General features: G+C 45.0%; 1 pseudogene; it reads right to left on the bottom strand.

The window, feature by feature from the left end:
- Positions 1–382: 382 nt before the first annotated feature.
- On the bottom strand, positions 383–501 carry LOC126254179 (5S ribosomal RNA; annotated as a pseudogene).
- Positions 502–15,980: the final 15,479 nt, after the last annotated feature.

The raw sequence follows: 15,980 nt of genomic DNA, 5'->3' as shown, positions 1-15,980 counted from the left end.
GCTATGTTACACGCTACAATTCGGATCCCTCTAGCGGCACACGGCTTCAAATGTGTACAAATAAAGAAGCAAGATGTAGAATGTTATTAATGCTTGTTTTAATAAATAAGCCGTAACAGTTTTCCCACAAAAAATTCGGAGGCATTAATTTTCAGCACGCCGTCGTGCAAAATGAAATCCTCCGTCCGAACAGGCATCGGAGGAACTAACGGCACCGACCGACCGCCGTGTCATCCTCAGCCAAAGTCGTCACTGGATGTGCGGGGGAGCATATGGTCAGCACACCACTCACCCCGTCGTTGTCAGCTTTCCTGACTGAAGCCTCTGCTCCTCAATCAAGTAGCTGCTCAATTGGCCTCACAAGGGCTGAATGCATCCTGCTTGCCAACAGTGCTCGGCATACCTGAACGGTCACCCACCCAAGTGCTAAACAAGCCCGACAACGCTTAACTTCGGTGATCTGGTGGGAACCGGTGTTACCACTGTGACAAGGCCGTTGGCTGAAAAATGAATTACTGGCCGCTGTGGCCAAGCGGTTCTAGGCGCTTTAGTCCGGAACCGCGCTGCTGCTACGGTTGCAGGTTCGAATCCTGCGTCGGGCATGGATGTGTGTGATGTCCTTAGGTTAATTAGGTTTAAGTAATTCTAAGTCTAGGGGACTGATGACCTCAGTCCCATAGTGCTTAGAGCCATTTGAACAATTTTGAAAAAAGAAATAGTAAAATTAAATTAATTAAAACATTTTAGCAGTTGTTTGAGGCTGGCTGAGCGTTGCTATAAAATTTGACAAGAAGCAGCCGCTCCTTTGCCGCTTTCCGAGGACAAGTAGTTATAAATTATTAATGAACATCTCGAAAAAATTAAAGTTACATAATTAAATTTTTGGTTTTTGCAGGTAAGTATATGTAATCCTGATATACAATAAACTGCCTTCTCCACAATACCGTAGCAAACTACTAAAAGAACCCAAAACATAATGACTCAGCCCACTGATAAGATGGAACTGGGTGATTTTGTTTTGCCTCTTCTAGCAGCATATGTGGCGCGGTTGTTTCGCTGTGTATCAGGACTGCAAACAAACACAAAAACAGTTAAAACGATAATATCTTAAATTTTTTTTTTTTTTGCATTTGATAGTCAAATCCTTATAAATAGCCCTCGTATGTGAAGACATTTTAAAGAATAACTCTGTTATCTTAGAGAACCGCTCGAATAGTGCAATGCACAGAGCGCTAGCTTGTGAGTCGCCAGGCAGGCGAGACGTGTATAGAATCCATAGAACTGAGTTATGACCATTCGCTGGTACACTGCTCGGGGTGTGCGAGATTCTTAGGTGGTTTCCCACGCTCCTGTAGCCCCATGCTCAGCTGCTCCTCCGATTCCGCCTCAGATAATACGATACACGAACACGTAAAACATTGTTACATGCAGAACAAAGTTTACACCATCCATCGACAGATGGCGAACACGCCTTCCCTCACTTGGGTTACTTTGACGACTGTGGTGTCAGGAAGGGCATCCGCCCACAAAGTTAGGTACTAAAAATAAAATTTACATTTGACGAAAAAAAGCGACCTTGTACAACAGGGGATAAACTTTGGAGAGAAGGAAAAACGACAAGAAGTCCTGTTATGTCACAAAATTTTAAAATCACTGCTACTCTTGTCCAGTCGTCATCTAAAATGCTCATGGATAGTTAGAGGACTTCCGTCATTTGTGCAAATATTTTACAATCAGGTAAAATGTTTCGTACTGTTTGTGGTACGTTACGAACACAGCACAAACGTCTCGTTAGGGAGAAACCGTGCGTCAGGGGAGTGTGTCCAATATGCAGGCGTTTTAGTAACACTTCATTCGCCTCCGTGGCTGGCAAGAACTGCGCCACGGCTGGATGAGTGTCTGTCAGAAGAGTTAACATGTTCCAAGTCTCCTGCTGATACATTTCTGCTGCGGTTCAGATCAAAAGTGCACGAGAGTGCGCAAGTTAAATGACGCATCAACTGGAAAAGAACTCCAAACATGAAGTACGTGAGACAGTACGATTCTTGTCTACTCTACATCCATACTCTGCAAGTCACCTTATGGTGTGTGTAAGAGGGTATTATGTGCACCACTGCTACCTCCCCTCTTTCCTGTACCAGTCGCCAATTTGCCTCTTTACGTCTATAGTTTTATAGATACTTTAATTTTATCTTCATAGTTCTTTCGCGATGCACACTTAGGAGGACGCAATATATTTGTTCACTCTTCTAGGAACGTCCGCTCTCGGAATTTCTTGTGGTGAAACGTCTACATTTAACACAAATTCACCTTTAAAATTGTGACATTATATGGTCAAAATGTAGTGTGTGCTGGTATAAGCTGTCGCCAGCCCGCCGGTCGGCAAAGATGTGGCAAGAAGACCGATAGTAGGCGCGGGATCAAGCGCGCCTATCAAGACAGAGGCCAAAGACAGACTCGCAAGCAAAATGCCGCCAACGCCCTCTTGACAGCAAGTATTTAGATCGCGGCCGCGGACCGGAGGGCTCAGTCTCAGTCAGTAGCTCGGCGTCTCAGTCACTAGCTGAGGCACTGATGCATCAAATAGCACTCCAGTTTGGCGTATGTCATTCATCACATAAGGAGACTTGTACTTTACCAGCAGTGAGGCTAACATGGACTATTACGGAAGAGCTTGTACCACGATACATGGACGCCTATTACGGAAGAGCTTGTACCACAACACATGGACTGTCTTCATGGGAAGTTACTTCCTGTTCATGTAAATAAAAAATCCGGTTAATACACGTTTGCAGTTTTGTTGTAGAAAGAGGACACCGGCCACCAAACAACATCCTCTCCCTTGATCCCTTGGTATAAGACACTACAGTGGCAACTAGGATACTACACAATGTCGCTGCTAGTCGTCGTAAATGACGCTACCAATTTGATCAAGGCTGCACAGATGAGAGCGATGCTGATCGGGAAGGAAGAAACATTTGGATCATGCAATTAGCTTCCTTTCGAAAGCTGAAGGAATATCGGGGGTGGGGAGGGGCGGAGGGCAGAGAAAGAGAATTTGCACTGATGTGGACGTTCACACAATAATTCTCCACTGGCATCATGACCAAGAAGCGGATTCCTACTGTCGGGGATTTGAAAGATTGGTAGGACTTTCCAACTGTTGTTTCTAGAAACTTTTGGATAATTATCTGGTGTAATCTCATTTTCGTGGAGACATAGTGAGTCTAAACTTTACCTTCGATAAGAACAGAAGCGGAAGAAATGAATTAAAGTTTTTGCCAAGGCCAGGACTTGAACCCAGTTATTCTGCTTACTAGGCAGATATGCTTCTGATACACCACCCTGGCTTCTTGGCTAACTCAGCAGCGTGGAATACCGTAGTCCAGTACCCTCCCTAACACAAACTCAAATCCCTACCGCAATTCACAGAGAGATTATTGGACTAGGGAATTCTGTGCAGCTGTGTTAGGCACAATGTCTGTGTGGTATAGTGGACACCACACCTGCCTAGTAAGCTGGAGACCTGGTTCATGTCCCAGCCTTGGCACAAATTTTAATTCATTGCTTCAGCTTCTATACTTTCGCCTATGTCGAAAAACCTCGTCATATGTTTGTTTCACTTTGTAGAACAGTGCAGCACACAACTGAAATTCCTTGGTCTGCCATAATAATGCCTAACTTACGTTTTACATCCCCTCATATTATTGGTCGCCTGACGATGTTTGGTGACCCCAAATGGCACTACATACACAATAAAACTGAGAAATTCCCCTTTTGCGTAGTGGAGACGAATTAAAATCAACGGAACAGACGAGAGACTGTGGCAGTCGCTGCAACCTCGGCAGCAGTCCCACGTGTGTGCTGGGGAGGCGCCTGCAGGGCAGGACGGCAGAGATACGGCCTCGCCGTTTCCGGCGGGGAGCCAGCAGCCAGCATTGTGGGGTCGCCGCACAATGGCCCAGCCAGTGTGCGCCGGGAGGCGGGTCGCGCCCACAGCCCCTGCGTCTGCCTGCTACGCGGGACAGCGTGCCTCACGGCGCACCAACACTTCGTATCGCTTTCATAAATACACTGTTGCGCAGACCTTACGGACAGTGCTAAATTTCGTATGATGTGTCACTGTCAAGTCGTGTGACTAGGGCCTCCCGTCGGGCAGACCGTTCGCCAGGTGCACCTCTTTCGATTTGACGCCACTTCGGCGACTTGCGCGTCGACGGGGATGAAATGATGAAGATAACACAACACCCAGTCTCTGAGCGGAGAAAATCTCCGACCCATCCGGGAATCGAACCCGGGCCCTTTGGATTGACATTCTGTCGCGCTGACCACTCAGCTACCGGGGGCGCACACTTTCAAGTAATACAGCTCGACGAAACTTGGTCCTTGTATAGAAAGAACAGCTACAGTGTAGTACAGAAGGTACACTGAAGAGCCAAAGGAACTGGTACACCTGCCTAATATCGTCTAGGGCCTCCGCGAGAACGCAGAAGTGCCGCAACACGACTTAGCATGGACTCGACTAACATCTGAAGTACTGCTGTAGGGAATTGACACCATGAATCCTGCAGGGCTGTCCACAAATCTACATCTACGTGATTACTCTGCTATTCACAATAAATTGCCTGGCAGAGGGTTCAGTGAACCACTTTCAAGCTGTCTCTCTACCGTTCCACATTCGAACAGCACGAGGGAAAAACGAGCACTTAAATTTTTCTGCGCGAGCACTGATTTCTCTTATTTTATCGTGACGATCATTTCTCCCTGTATAGGTGGGTGCCAACAGAATGTTTTCGCAATCTGAGGAGAAAAATGGTTGGCTCTGAGCACTATGGGACTCAACTTCTGAGGTCATGGGTCCCCTAGAACTTAGAACTACTTAAACCTAACTAACCTAAGGACATCACACACATCGAAGCCCGAGGCAGGTTGCTTGGTTTTGGGGAAGGAGACCAGTCAGCGATGTCATCGGTCTCATCGGATTAGGGAAGGACGGGGAAGGATGTCGGTCGTGCCCTTTGAAAGGAACCATCCCGGCTTTTGCCTGGAGCGATTTAAGGAAATCACGGAAAACCTAAATCAGGATGGCCCGAGGCAGGATTCGAACCTGCGACCGCGGCGGTCACGCAGTTCCTGACTGTAGCCACTCCGGCCGGCCGGAGGAGAAAACTGTTGATTGAAATTTCACGAGAAGATCCCGTCGCAACGAAAAACGCCCTTGTTTTAATCATTACCACTCCAATCCATGTATCATGTCTCTGACACTATCTCACCTATTTCGCGATAGTACAAAACGAACAAACCTTCCTTGTACTTTTCCGATGTCATCCGTCAGTCCCACCTGATGCGGATCCCACACCGCACAGCAGTACTCTAGAATAGGACGGACAAGCGTGATGTAAGCAATCTCTTTAGTAGACCTGTTGCACCTTCTAAGTGTTCTGCCAATGAATTGCAGCCTTTGGTTTGCTCTACCCACAATATTATTTATGTGATCGCTCCAATTTAGGTTATTTGTAATTGTAATCCCTAAATATTTAGTTGAATTTCCAGCCTTCAGATTTGTGTGACTTATCGCGTAATCGAAATTTAGTTGATTTCTTTTAGTACTCACGTGAATAACTTCACACTTTTCCTTATTCAGCGTCAATTGCCACTTTTCGCACCATACAGATATCTTATCTAAATCATTTTGCAAGTCGTTTTGATCATCTGATGACTTTACAAGACGGTAAATGACAGCATCATCTGCAAACAATCTAAGACGGCTACTCAGATTGTCTCCTATGAAGTTAATATAGATCAGTAACAATAGAGGGCCTATAATACTTCCTTGGGGAACGCCGGATATTACTTCTGTTTCACTCGACGACTTTCCGTCTATTACTATGAACTGTGACCTTTCTGACAGGAAATCACGAATCCTGTCGCACAGCTGAGGCGATACTCCCTACGCATGCAGTTTGGTTAGAAGACGCTTGTGAAGAACGATGTCGAAAGCCTTCTAGAAATCTAAAAATATGGAATCAATTTTACATCCCCTGTCGATAGCACTTATTACTTCATGAGTATAAAGAGCTAGTTGTGTTTCACAACAACGATATTTTCTGAAACCGTGCTTAGTATGTGTCAATAAATCGTTTTCTTCGAGGTACTTCATAATGTTCTAATACAGTATATGTTCCGAAACCCTATTGCAAATCGACTTTAGAGATATAGGCCTGTAATTCAGCGGATTACTCCTACTTCCCTTTTTATGTATTGGTGTGACTTGAGCAATTTTCCAGTGTTTAGGCACGGATATTTCTGTGAGCGAGTGGTTGTATATAATTATTAAATATGGAGCAATTTTATCAGCATACTCCGAGAGGAATCTGACTGGTATACAATCTGGACCGAAGCCTTGCCTTTATTAAGTACCCGTAAAAGTACGTGAGGGTGAAGATCTCTTCTGAACAGCACGTTGCAAGACATCTCAGATACGCTCAATAATGTTCATGTCTGAGAAGTTCGGTGGCCAGCAGAAATGAACAAACTCAGAAGAGTGTTCCTGGAGCTACTCTGTAGCAATTCTGGACGTGTGGTGTGTCGCATTGTCATGCTGAAATTGCTCAAGTCTGTCGGAAAGCACAATGGACACGAATGGATATAGGTGATCAGACAGGATTCTTAAGTACGTGTCACCTGCCAAAGCTGTATCTAGAAGTATCAGGGGACCCATATCACTCCAACTGCATACGCCCCACACCATTACAAACCCTCCACCTGCTTCAACAGTCCCCTGCTAACATGCTGGGTTCATGGATTCGCTGAGGTTGTCTGCTTAGCCGTACACGTTCATCCGCTCGACACAACTGAAACAAGACTCAGCCGACCAGGCAACATGTTTCCAGTCTTCAACAGCCCAGTGGTGCTGACGGGCCCAGACGAGGCGTAAAGCTTTGTGACGTGCAGTCACCAAGGGTACACGAGTGAGCCTTCGTCTCCGAAAGCCCATATCGATGATGTTTCGTTGAATGGTCCGCACGTTGACACTTGTTGATGGTCCAGCATTGAAATCTGCAGCAATTTTCGGAGGGGTTGCACTTCTGTCACGTTGAACGATCCTCTTCAGTCGTCGTTGGTCCCATTATTGCAGGATCTTTTCCGGCAGCAGCGATGTCGGAGATTTGATGTTTTACCGCATTCCTGATATTCACGGTACACTCGTAAATTGGTCGTATAGAAAACTCCCCACTTCACCGCTACGTCAGAGATGCGGTGTCCCATCGTTCGCGCGCCGACTATAACACCACGTTCGAACTCACTTAAACCTTGACAACCTGCCATTGTAGCATCTGTAACCGACCTAACAACTGCGCCATACACTTGTCTTAAATAGGCGTTGCCGAACGCAGTGCTGTATTCTGCCTGTTTACAAACCTCTGCATTTGAATTCTCATGCCTATACCAGTTTCTTTGGCGCTTCAGTGTAAATACGCCATAAGACGAACAGAACTGACACTTTTATTCAAGGTCATTAATTATAATGAATTCACCGAGGTTCATGATGGTCCCGTGGTCATTACAAATGGCGGTACATAACTCTCAATAGTGTGTATGACGCCCACGATGCCAATGCATGCTCTGCGATGTGCTTCCATGTTGGTCACAAGGTTGCTAATGAGTTGTTGTGATACGGCCTTCCACTCCTCAACTAGCAAGGATGACAACTGCTGAACGGCCGTTGATGCATGTGGATGCGCTGCAATACGTGCCCCCAACGCATCCCACACGCAATTGATAGTACCTAAGTTGGGAGAAAGGACAGACCAGTCCATTCACCGAGTATCCTCCCATTCCAATAGTTCCTTTGACTGCAGTGTTCGATGCCGCTGCGCATTGTCAACCTGAAAAATGAAGGCAGTGCCGAATATACTCTTGAAAAGAGGCACATGGGGAAGAACTACAGAGTCATAATTACGTTGACTAGTGAGTTTACCGCATTCAAAAATTTGGAAGTCAGCACGCCACGCAACATTACGCTACCCACACATGGACCACCAAATCGATCATGTACGACAATGTTCCTGGTTGCATTAAATATTCCCGCCTCTCGCCGTAAAGGGGTACATCCAAAATTGTCGAAAATTATCGTTTTGATGATGCAGGTACATCAACTGAATTCATTTCAGTCGCGTGTAACGAATGGCGGTAATCGGTTCAAAATGGTTCAAATGGCTCTGAGCACTATGGGACTTAACATCTTAGGTCATCAGTCCCCTAGAACTTAGAACTACTTAAACCTAACTAACCTAAGGGCATCACACACATCCACGCCCGAGGCAGGATTCGAACCTGCGACCGTAGCAGTCCCGCGGTTCCGGACTGCAGCGCCTAGAACCGCGCAGTCACGAGGGCCGGCGGCGGTAATCGGGATGAAGTTAATGTGTGTGCAGTGACATGAAATGATATGACCGAACTAACGCTCATAATTCTGAAGTCCATTGCAATAAATAAATTGTAACTAGTGATAATTTTTTACCGTTTGGGACACGGGCCTGGTTTTCATGCTTATCCCAAGCAGCGGCATCTGCGTCCAAACGTGTAGTTCAAATGACTCTCAGCACAAATGGACTTAACATCTTAGGTCATCTGTCCCCTAGAACTTAGAACTACTTAAACCTAACTAACCTAAGGACATCACACACATCCATGGCCGAGGCAGGATTCGAACCTGCGACCGTAGCGGTTGAGCGGTTGCACGGTTCCAGACTGAAGCGCCTAGAACCGCTCGGTCACAACGGCCGGCCGTCCAAGAATGTAGTTCCTTCTAGACGGCTCTACAGAATTGTAATCGTTTATTTTTGTTCTTGAGATTTATCTTAGTTCTTTTCGACTAAAGTTGGACTTAAAAAGCCGGCCAGTGTGGCCGAGCGGTTCTAGGCGCTTCAGTCTGGAACCGCGCGACCGCTACGGTCGCAGGTTCGAATCGTTCCTCGGCCATGGGTGTGTGTGATGTCCTTAGGTTAGTTTGGTTTAAGTAGTTCTAAGTTCTAGGGGACTGATGACCTCAGATGTTAAGTTCCATAGTGCTTAGAGCCATTTGAACCATTTGGGCTTAAATATAAATTGAATTAATTTCATAGTCGTTAAATCCACAAAGGTAATGTGGATCGAATCAATGAAGACGTAATGAATTGAGATCTTGTCCCTAACCAGTTACAATGCAGATTTGAGTCAGGCCTGCTGGACGCCACATCGATTCGCATCCCATGCCCTAGCCCTATGAGTGTTATGGATGTCTTCTCGCCACAGTACTCTCTTTTCCTGGTTTGGGTCGTGTTATGTCAAGTATGGTGGAAACTGCACCGACCATTCCTCTGTTTCCAACCCACCTTCCACCTCCAATAGTAACGGTAGGGTTGTCTTGCATCCACAATATTTTTTGACACGTCATTGATCATATTTCATGTAAATTACCTGAGTTTTATGTGCAAAAGATAAGAGAAATAAATTCATAAACAAGGTATTCTCAGAAACTAAATACTTGAGGACGACAGAAGAAAATATTTTAAATGCAACAATTGATTGGCTAACAAAAATTAACAGTAAATATTTGTAGCTTAATAGTGAGTGCAGCATTTCGTGCGATGGTAGCATAAATCACAATGCTGCTAATATCTCAACCTGTATGTTATCTGTGTGTTCTTGTGTAAAGTTTTCTCAAATGCTGAACCCGAGAAAGAAAACATTGATAAACAAATGTAATGTACGAAATCAGTGTGGCGTAATATTTCCTCGTTTTGTCAACATTAAATGGCAGGCAGACCATAAGGCTACACCTGTATTCCGTTTGTCATTTGTCACCTGTTGATGGCCTTATACAATTACATACTTTCAATATACTGCTTTCATTTCTCATCTCATCGCATTTTCATGTAGTTTAAAATTTTCATCCCTATGATTTGTCGCCTATTTAACTGAAACAAAAAAAAAAACAAAAAAAAAATGCCTGTAGGTGCAACAACGTTTAAGAACGTGCTCGGAACAAAATGAGAAATATCATCTTTGTATTTGTACTATTATAGAATAAATTACCCATGTTATTGTTTTAGCAGTCATTTGTACATTCTCGTGGAGTGACAAAGACGTAGCGCGAAACCGAAATCTGGAATGACATGGCTGTTTGAACGTGTCTTCATTCCATTAATAAGGTGCGTTCCGTGGTGTAATTACCTGCGACCATAGCAATAACATCTTGTATTCATACAAAGGACACATATATGACAAAGTTAATGAGATATAAAATACTGAAAACAAACTATAGTTCCATATTTTCGACGAAGAATTTCAGTTCACCATTCTCTCTTTTCTATACCGATCAGCATTTGCTGCAAAACGTCATCCGACTCTCACATCCACCAACCTATACGTGACTCAAAATCGTCTTCTTTGAACACTTGGTTGACTCTACTGAGACATTTTTCCGCGCACAGAGCAGTTAAATGTAATTTAATTGCGGTGTAATTAAAAGCTGTTTGCATTTTTCATTAAAATGTAAATATCACAAGATTGCTTTTTAAAACAGCGTTGTCATACGACTGTATAAACAGCTATACCAGGCAATTTTTTCAGTTAATTTTCTCGATACAGTGTCGTCTAAATTGAAGCGAATTTCTCGAAGAATTTCGTTGTTCGATGTTAAGTTGTAGGTGAGTTTTCGTTGTACGCAAAGAGATACTGGCTAGTTTAAATCATGTGTCTAGTTTCAAGTTTGTTGCACGACAAGGTGGATATCATACATTATGATGTAAACTGCTATCATCACCATAATGATCAGCAACCATCTGACTTCCACTTGTAGATAAAAGCCTTCCTTTGTATTTTCTACTTACTACTGAATAAAATAACTGAAGAATCAGACTGAAGATGTATGGTTTTGGAAAGTGAAAAAGTATCATAGAAACAGTTCTTTCATTTGGATTGGTAATAAACGTTAGACTGGACATATAACCTTCCTAGCATTTGTGGACCTAGGAAACACTCGGTTAAGTCAAATGGCATAAGATGTTCACATTCTTTGAAGAAAGGGGTTAATGTACAGAAGCAGATGAATAATCTACGAAATCCAAATAGGACTAATAAAAGTGGAAGTCTGACGAAGCCAAATTTCTGTCAAGAAAAGAGAGGTTGCGTTGCAGCTTATCACTATTGGTGTTCAAATTGTACGTCGAAGAAGCAGTCAAGGAAGTGAAAGAAAATTACCGAACAGGAATAAGAGTTCAAGGGGAAGAGAGATCAGTACTAAGTTTCGCAGACGACATATACCCTCTAACCTATTGGAAGAAAGACGCGGACCTTGTAAAGTATCGTGCACACTAGACGCTCAGCTCGCCTCCGAAGTACGATAGCCGTCTGATACCGGGCCGGAAGCATGCTTTGGAGTCGCTCGCCAAGGGCGGCCCCGGGCATTCACATAGAGTGGGCCCAACCACGTATCGGAGCGTTCGCTTGTCCAGGAACATATCGTCAAGCTGGAGCGAAAGCTGATATTCGTATACGTAAAGGCACAAGTGACAAGTGTAGAAGTCCACAAGGCACGGGACGCTGGTCAACACGTAATGGAAAAGACACAATTTGCCGAGCAAGGGAATGCCTTCTAGCAACGACTTTCTTTATGGTTGGGTGTCGACTCTCTCCCGTGAGTGTTATACGCGATGCGGTATAGTCAGGTTGTAAAATAATTTTATGGGCAGAGGAAGAGCATACGCTGGCCAATCGGGTGTAAGGCCATGCCCAGGGAGAGAGCTCTAGGATCGTCCTGGTGAGAGGGAGACCTGATTTCGAGACTTCCCGGGGAGACTCTATGGTAGATGCTTCACTTGGAGGGACAAGAGTAGGTGCTCTCGTGAGAGCTTTGGCGAGACCTGTCTTCTGAGCGTCACTACCGCCAATTCCGGACAAGCAGTTGTGCCCACAGTAGTTAAGTTTATACCGCCCACCGCATCCACGCCGCCGCCAGGAGATTCTGACACACGACTGTAGCGCACCCAGGGACACGCCGCTAGAAGCCCGACAGTTGCCCGGTAAATGGCTTCCACTACAGCACTACCATCAAATTATGTCCGCCACCTCCATTAGTCTCGAAGCAAACAGAATTTAAATCTCCAGTAACGACACTGAGAGTTTTCTGCTATTAAATGATGTGTGTATTATTGTTTCTTTCCATTAGTAATAGTGATTTATACATTTTGGGTCAAACTGCAACAGATGTTAGTGAGCGCACAATTCATTATATTGAGACAGGGAACCAGTGGTTGGAAATGCTTAGAAATACACAGCGTACACCGCGTAACTACAACGCAGCTCGCAGTAACTGTTGAAAGTGACGACAGCCAGTCTCATGCCAGTGCATGGCAAAGGTGCATGACGTTCTGCCGCACTCTCCCAAAGATCTCTCGTGTCTGTCCTATCAGGATACAAGCGACATGGATTCAAGCAAGCAGGTCTTCATCAGTTTTACGGAGGTTTCATACACCAACGTCTTGACGTAAACCCAGAGGAAAACGTACAAATGTGTGAGATCCATTGATCAAGCTGGCCATGGGACAGGACCTCCCCTTCCACTCCAATGAAGATGATGATGATGATGTCCCATACTCCGAGGAGCGTAGGGAACGATGCGGGAGTCCCGCACCGCCGACTAGTCAAGGTCGTAGCGGAGGTGGTTTTCCATTGCCTTCCTCCGACCGCAATGAGGATGATGAAGACAACACAACAACACCCAGTCATCTCGAGGCAGGGAAAATCCCTGACCCCGTCGGGAATCAAACCTGGGACCCTGTGCGCAGGAAGCGAGAACGCTACGGCAAATGGCTCTGAGCCCTATGGGACTTAACTAACCTATGGACATCACACGTCCATGCCCGATTCGAACCTGCGACCGTAGCGGTCACGCGGTTCCAGACTGAAGCGCCTAGAACCGCACGGCCACACTGGTCGGCCGCTACGGCAAGACCACGAGCTGCGAACTCCAATGAAGATGGTATGTGTTATTCAGGTGTTCGAGGACACTAACACCGAAGTGGGCTGGTGCACCGTCGTGTTGAAACCACATCCTACCCTCTTCAGTCCGATATCTGTTTAACTGCACCCACACCTCCGTTGGTTGGTGGAAGCCTGGAACTGGAACTGTTGGATTGTCTAAAAGTTCGTGGTTTCGGGTTCTTGTAGCTTGCCACTCACGTTTCCACTCTGCGTCCTGGTCGAATGCTGTGGATAGCATTTGGACTCCCATTTCATATGCTGGTTTTCTAGATTTGAGGCGTTTCCTGGACAGTGATAGCAAATCGTCATGAAGAGGGATCGAGTTGTTTTCAGAAACTTGCTGACAGAGGTTGTAAAGAGCAGCCTTTCGACGGAGGTCTGGTGGACAGATGTTTGAAAGCACTGGTGGCCAGCAAGTAGATGTAGACCGGACTGTACCACTAATTACTCTCGTAACTGAGTTCAGTTGGACGTCTACTTTCACTACGTAGGTGCTTCGGAGCCAAACTGGTGCACAGTATTCTGCTGCAGAGTATACCAGTGCAAGGGATGCTCCTCGGAGGACTGATGTGGTTGCTCCCCATGTACTTCCTGCCACCTTTCTCACAAGGTTCACTCGTGTTTGTATCTTCTTGGCCAAGTTGGAAAGGTGTTTTTTGTGTGTTAAAGTTCTGTTCAGAGTGACTCCCAGGTATTTTGGGCTTTCGTTGTATCTGACAGTACCAAGAGGGCGCAACTATGGACTGATCTTTGCTGATGAAAGGTGATTAGAGAGGTGGAACAGGCTTACCTCGGTTTTAGAAACATTTGGTCTCAGTCGCCATTTTAGGAGGTCTTTTTATGTAATAGTTACGCAGAGGTGAAAAGTTTATGACAAAATAGGAAAAGCGGTTGAAGGACTGACAATAAAAAAGCCCTCAGCTGCAGTCAGTTGTCAGCCATGTTTGCCTTGCATGTTCTCCAGTGTTACTTATTCTTATTTCTTTGGGTTGTTGTCACGAACCGGCCGGAGTGGCCGAGAGGTTCTAGGCGCTACAGTCTGGAGCCTAGTGACCGCTACGGTTGCAGGTTCGAATCCTGCCTCGGGCATGGATGTGTGTGATGTCCTTAGGTTAGTTATGTTTGAGTAGTTCCAAGTTCTAGGGGACTGATGACCTCAGATGTTAAGTCCCATAGTGCTCAGAGCCATTTGAACCATTTGTTGTCACGATCTTCAATGCCACAGTCACGCAGAAACTGTGGGTTGCACACTGAGAAACTGAGAGATACATATTAGGACTTTCGTATCCTTGACTGATAGATGTAGAACGCAGTTCATTGCCGCTACTCGGTGCTTCGATATCCCTACTTACTTGACAGGAATATTAATTATAAGACAACGAGACAGGCAAGTGTGAATTAAGAACTATATCGTTGCTACCTGTTGTTTGGTCTTTTCAGATACGCTATTGTAATCTGTAGGCAGATCGCTATGTTTGAGTTTCAATTCTGCAAACTTAAAATGCAGTGATTGATTGTTCGGGTACAAATAAGGTGATCGAGTGGCTACTATATTTGACAGAAGCTGGCCCATTCAATCCGGGAAACGATGGGTTAGCAGAACACTTGTCACTGCTCTGGGCGTCAAAATAATGTCAGAAAATGTACCGAAAAGACACAGCCGACTAATGGGCGACTGAGAGAAACACATGAGGATACTGATTTGTGTAACGAACAATGGAGCACGTCTAACTGTCAAGTGTGATGTGAATAGACGACTCTGGTTAGAAGTATCCTAAAAAGACAGTAATTCTGGAAGGTACATAATCTATTTATTTGTTGTGACATATAACTCTGTTTAATAGAAATGTGTGCGCACAAACTTCAAACCCGTACGTGGAAACAATAGTTCGCTAGACTTGCGAATTATGGCTATGGTGGAATTATCAGGACAGATAATTTCCCCGTAAACGATAGGATATTCCAAATTGCGAAGAAAGCGGATCAGATCTGTTTTTGTGGAATTAAAATTTAGGCATAATTCGCCATAACTACGGTAGCATTCTTATTAGGGGCCTAACTAGGATATGGCAGCCAGGTCGCGTGCCTTGTGCATCGTTTTCGTGGAGGCGCAGTTTCGTGACCGGCGAAAGAAGAGGAAGGGCAACAGAAAAGAAAAATATGGAGACCAACTGAAAGACAGGAAGAAGAACAAGAAACGAAGAGGAAGGGTGAGGGTGAAGAGGATCGGAGGGGACTGAAATTAGAGGAGTAGGAGGAGATAAGTGTTTAACGCCCCGTCGACGACGAAGACATTTAAGACGGAGAAAAAGCTCGGATTAGGGAAGGATGGGATTGGAAACTGGAGGAATTCTTTCAAAGGAACCACCTCGGCATTTGCCAAAAGCGATTTAGGGAAGTCACGAAGAACCTAAATCCGGATGGGAGGACGCTGGTTTGAACCGCCGAATCCAGTGTGCTAACCATGCTCCACCTAGCTCGATTCAAATTATCTATACTGGGTAACTCGTCCGAAACATTTTCCTTCCCCCGGTATAGAGACGGTAGGTTCTTGTTTCCAGTTACTAAACGGTACAGCATTTTTCTGAAAACAGTCATCTGAAAAGCTCTCCTGGTATACGAGACTTAGAATAATACTCTTTACAGATTTGAACTGTGACAAAAACAGAATTAGAGTTTTTTGGGCACAGTTTAATATTTCTTGTGTATAGTGTAGGAATATAGTTAAGATATTGTGAGAGATCACAAGTTATTATGTTAAAGAAGATCGTTACTGTACAACAAATGGCTCTGAGCACTATGGGACTTATCTTCTGAGGCCACCAGTCCCGCAGAACTTAGGATTACTTAAACCTATCTAACCTAAGGAATTCACACACATCCATACCCGAGGCAGGATTAGAACTTGCGACCGTAGCGGTCGCGCGGTTCCAGAGTGTAGTGCTTAGAAC

Source organism: Schistocerca nitens, chromosome 4 (assembly GCF_023898315.1).
Source record: "Schistocerca nitens isolate TAMUIC-IGC-003100 chromosome 4, iqSchNite1.1, whole genome shotgun sequence".
NCBI lineage: Eukaryota > Metazoa > Arthropoda > Insecta > Orthoptera > Acrididae > Schistocerca > Schistocerca nitens.
Note: the sequence above shows the minus strand (reverse complement) of the source record. Positions and strands in the feature narration are given on the sequence as shown.